This window comes from Mesocricetus auratus, unplaced genomic scaffold (genome assembly GCF_017639785.1).
Source record: "Mesocricetus auratus isolate SY011 unplaced genomic scaffold, BCM_Maur_2.0 Super-Scaffold_100008, whole genome shotgun sequence".
NCBI lineage: Eukaryota > Metazoa > Chordata > Mammalia > Rodentia > Cricetidae > Mesocricetus > Mesocricetus auratus.
In genome coordinates this window covers 73518710-73524489 of record NW_024429192.1, presented here as the reverse complement: position 1 = coordinate 73524489, position 5780 = coordinate 73518710, and positions in this window count along the sequence as shown.

Below are 5780 nucleotides of genomic sequence, written 5' to 3'. Positions count from 1 at the left end.
TCAATCTCCGGCGCGGATGACGCATGCGCCCCGCCCCTCCGGCCAGTCTGGGCTCGCAGCGCCGTGCGTCACGCACAGTAAGACGCGCCCCTCCCCTCCAGAGACGCCTAGACGTTCTTTGTTGGAGGCGGGGTGGGGTGGAGCTGGAGTTCGTCGGTCTCCCGGAGGGACCCTAACTTGCAGGTTTACACCAGGCCCCTGTAGCCTGGTGTTTTAAAGAAGCGGTCCGGCTAGCACGGAGTGTGAGCGGACTCAGGCAGCTTGGGGACCGGACGCTGGTCAGCGGGTTGTTCTTCAGCCTGGGCACTGCAGGAGAACGATACAGGGGGAATCATGCTTCCCTTTGGGGTTCTTAGTCTCATTCATAAAATAATTTAAGTATGGACTCAAATGGAAGCACAAGATACGCCGCCTTCATAGACAAGCTGTAAACTCCAGCAACAGCCTGCAACTGAAGAACGGAAGAGAAAGGGGTGTGGGGTGTTGACAAGTTGAACTCATGCTTGCTCAGCAGGTCCTTTACCCACTGAGCCATCTCCCCAGCTCCTGGCAGTGTCAAAATTCTTAATTAGGTTGCAGCATGAATAAGAGAGATGTTACTTTCCTAAAGCAGGGTTGCTTACACTGTGCTGTTGCTGGAAACCCGGCAATTCTACAGTTCCGTCCCCTGCGGTGTCATCTTTTTTAAAATATAACTGCTGTTGAAGCATCTGGTTACATCCTTTTTATCTTCTCTTGGGCCACAATAAACTCTGAAGTAGTGAATTCAGACCTGAATAACTTAAAAATTACAGTGAAGAAACCTTGTAGTGGTTTAAATGAGTAAGAACGTGTACTTGGTCCTTGGTTGGTGGGACTGTTTGGGAAGGATTAGAAGGTGTGGCCTTGTAGGAGGAAGTGGGCCACTGGGGGATAGTTTTGAGGTTTCAAAACCCACACCATATTTTCTCCCATCTCTCTGAACCATCACTACCTGATATTTATGGATCAAAATGTAAGTTCCCAGCTACTGCCCCAAGACCATGCCTGCCTGTCTCGTGCCATGCTCCCTGCTGTGATGGTCATGGACTCACCTTCTGAAACTGTTAAGATCCCAATAAATCCTTCTATAAGTTGACTTGGTCATGGTGTCTCCACAGCAATATTACAGTCACTAAGACACCTGTACACGAAGAAGTAATTTGCATGAATTAATATATTCCAAAGTAACTAATTTATGTTGACAGTATACCAAATTATGATGCCAAATTATGATGAATCATTTAAATCATACACTTAAAAATCATGATTTGCAGCTGGGGATTTGTTAGGGTTTCTAGTACTACATCAAAACACCATGACCAAACACCAATTTGGGGAGAAAAATATTTATTTGGCTTACACTTTAGCATTGCTGTTCACCACAGAAGGAAGTCAGGACAGGAACTCAAACAGGTCAGGATCCTGGAGGCAGGAGCTTATGCAGAGGACATGAAGGGGAGCTACCCTTCCCTTCCCTGACTTGCTCAGTCTGCTTTCTTTTGGAACCCAGGTCTACCAGCCCAGAGATGGCACCACCCATCATGGTCACTAATCCCCCATTGATCCCTAATTGAGAAAATGGCTTATATCTGCATCTCATGGAGACATCAACTGAGGGTCCTTCCTCTCTGATGACTCTAGCTTGTGTTAAGTTGACATACAAACCAGCCAGTACAGGGATGTAGCTCAGTTGGTAGAATGCTTGCTTACCATGCATGATGCACCGGGGTTCTATCTGCAGTACCACATAAACCAGGCATGGTGGTGCACGCCTGTAATCCCAGTACTCAGGAGCTGGAGGCACAATCAGAAGCTCAGGGTCATCTCTGGCTATATAGTGAGCTCCAGGCTGGCCTGAGATGCACGAGACCCCAGTTCTAAAAAAGGATCATTAAATGTTTACATACTAAACACTGGATTTGGAGTGTGAACAATTCTTACCTTTCTCTTTAACACACTGATTAAGACACAAACTAATGAGCCCATCAGGGACATGCCTGAGACACAATATTACTGTGTGCCTTATTATGTCCCCTGAAAGCTGACAGCTGAGTCACATTGCTTCCCTTGGTAACATATTGGGGTGTATAACAGCCAAGAAGGATTAAGACTAGAGTTCTGCCATGGTACCATGCCATCTGTGGTATCATATGACAGCTAATGGAAGATACATACCTCTACATATCATGTCACTAAGTCATATAAGATATCATACAACAGCTGGGAGAAGGGATGGAGACAGAGTCATATTACATCATAATGTCACACAGTGATCCAGAGGAGACAGAGAATTGTATTGCATCATATTAGGCCACTGTGCATAGATGGTATAGAATGGAGGCTGAAGTTACAGTTTTTCACCTTGTTGCTTAATATGACAGTCTAAAGATGGCATGCAGACAGAGTCATAGTCTGTCATCTGGGTGATGTGACACCATCTATGACATTGTAATGTAATATGCCAGGGCTGCAGTCTGTCTGTATGGGGATGAAGAATGTGTCTGTTCTTAGCTATTATACCAAAGAGGACTTAAGCATATCAGGCCTGAGTCTTTACATTACATAAAATGTCCTGTACAAGATGATCTGGGATGTGGACCTGAGATACATTATATATGTATAAATGCAATGTATCAGTTGAGAGGAGAGAGGTATCCGTTACATGTCACATGGTACTATGTGACAACTGAGAGAAAGCTCACACTGTCTTACACAATGTCACATATATAACAACTGGCAGGGAGCACACATTTTGTCACTTTGTGTCACTACATAACACATCTAACATCTAATGTGTATCTAAAAATTATAAGACAACCCAAAGACACCAGCCCTTGATTCATACAATGTCACAATGTTACTACAATGTCATGTGGTATCAAAGACCACAGACCTCCACTGCACCATGTCACTATGGAATGTAGTAAACCCTGCAGTGACTGGAAGAGGGGACACACACCTTATTCATGTATATGTGCATCAAAATGTCACGTATGTATCACGCAGCAAATGGGAGAAGAGGCAATCACTGTTCACCTTAAATTGTGTTGTCATAGGACAGCAGGACGGTGCATTATGACACTGAAAAGTGGGACAACTGCTAATGGGAATGAGGAGACTAAAGACACGTTCAATCACTGTATATTACAAAATACCACTCAGCAGCCAAAGTGGGTAAAATATGGTAATGCTGTGCTGCTAGGCTGTGTACATGGACTAGTCTCTGGACCGACAACTTTGAAGTTCTTGAATTACTGAATGCAAGTTAAATCTATGAAGCATTGTTTTCAGCAGTATGTAGTGTCTGTAGGACGGTGGTCTCTAGTTTATATATCTTTAGTCTGCGTTTAAGGGGACAGGTACATGAGTGGTTTAGAAAGATAGGTTTCCAGTACTGCACTCTTCTATGATTAATTGATTGATTGACCCTCAGGCCTCTGCCCACCCAGTGCTGGGATTAAAGGCATGTGTCATCACCATGCCCAGCTTTTCTCTGTTTCAATGCTTTGTTTACAGCATGAGCCACGTTACCGAGGGAGCCTCATCATCATCATTATGCTTAGCATTGTCATCTGATGTCATCTATTCACACAGGTCTCAGCTTTGTGTTTATTAGGGGACAGATTTGGGGAAGACTTTAAGCTGTTGCACTTTCTCTGTGAAAACCGCTTCATAGGAGGTGGTGTGAGTACGGAAGTCTTTACTGCCCTAGTGGAATACTGACTTCCAGCACTGCTGTGCTTACAGGATTCTCACATTGAACACCGTTAGACTTAGCTGACTCAGGTGCCAGTTATCTCAGAGGAACACTGTGTTTAGCTATGTGCAATGCACATAAAATACACACTTTGGGGATATGCTTTTGCAGCTCAGTGCATGAACGACCAAGTATATTATCATCTCTGATGAAGGCTTTCTTGAGCATTGCGCACTGTACGTAACGTTGTGTTGAATGACAATTGATTTAAATACTATCCACCAGATGTGTGTGTGCTAGGCACAGAATCCCATGGTCCCTGAGAATAGTTTCCAGTGGCTGATAATGCAAGTGCTGCACATTTTCGGTGTACATCAGCAGCACTGAGCATGGAGAATATTTTGAAAGTAAGAGCATAGTTCCTCACCTTGACCAGAAAGCCTCCAGAAGTTTCTGAATGGGTAGCTTGGGATCTGGAAGGTATGGGTTGGTATATTTAAAATGCTGTAAGAGGGAAAACTCCTGCCAACCAAGAATATTACATACAGCAAAGTGGTTCGTTACCATGGTGATGAAATTAAAATATTACCAGTTGGTGATATAGCTCAGGATGAAGCACTTGCCTACTGTCTACTACAGTAGTGAAGAGACACCATGACTAAGGCAGCTCTTGTAAAATAAAGCAGTTGGTTGGGATTTGCCTACAGTTTCAGAGGTTCAATCCAGTAACCTCACGGCAGAGAGCAGGGTGGCATGCCAGCAGGCAATGGAACAGAAGCTGAGAGCTATATTCTGACCCATAGGCAGAGAGACAGAGACAGAGACAGAGACACATAGAGACAGAGACAAAAGAGAGAGCAAGAGCATCTAGACCTGATATAGACTTCTGAAACCTCAAAGCCCACCCCCAGTGACACACTTCCTCCAACAAAGCCACACCTCCTAATCCTTCTAATCCTTTCAGAGAGTTCCACTCCTTGGTGACTAAGCATCCAAATCTATGAACCTATGGAAGCCATTCTTATTCAACCCATCACACCTACTATGTATAAGGTCCTAGGTTCAGTCATCAGAACCACCAAAAAACAAAACAAACAGACAAAAAAAGCAAAAAAGGAAAGAAAGGGAAAGAAAAGAAATGAAGATATTCCCAACTAAGCAAAAGCTGAAGGAGTTTATTACTATCAAACCTGATAAACAAGAAATACTATAGGCAATACAAACACAAACAAAAAAACCTATAGATAAATGAAAATAAAAACAAATCCTAGGGTACAGTAGTGGCATACACATCTTGGAGGAATTAACATTTCTCTAATTGGACTGAAGACCTGCTCAACAAGAGGGAAACCATTCCTGGTACTGGAAACCTAGTCAACTGCCTAGGGCTAGTGAAGTCATGGATCTTGGAGGAGAACCTACAACCATTATTTTACTAATCCAGCATAATCCCTAGCTGCATTCTAAATAATTGTCCTTATACGCACAGATAAGTGTAGTCCTCACTCTGAATGAAGGAATTTTCTCTTTGCAATAGATGGAGGCCTTTACAGAAAACCACAACCAATGACAATGCAGAGTTGTGGAGCCCAGTCCCAAGGGCTACATCTACAATACAACTCCCACACCTAAGGCTCAGGGATCGTTGGAGAAGAGAAGGCAAAAAGATTGCAAGAGCCAGAGGATCAGAGAGTTTGCTGTGAGATTGGATCTCCAGTCATGTCAGAGGCTACACCCATGAAGTCTCACCAACATGACTGCCTGAACATGAGCTGAATAAGGACAAGAACAGACATGCTGATGTGGACAGGGGAAAGCCCAGGAGGCCTCAGTTCTGCACAAAAAGCTACAGGAAACTAAGTATGCTGAGAGTGGGAGATATAGTCTTCCCCAGGGAAGAGCACACCAATTGGTTATCCAACACCAAATGGTCAGCCCTGACAACATAGGTACAAATAACAATACAGACTGAGCAGGATGTATTTATATATTTAGGAAATTATACATATGTATATACACAAACATAAGTATATATAACAATGAAAAAAGGGACTATGAATTT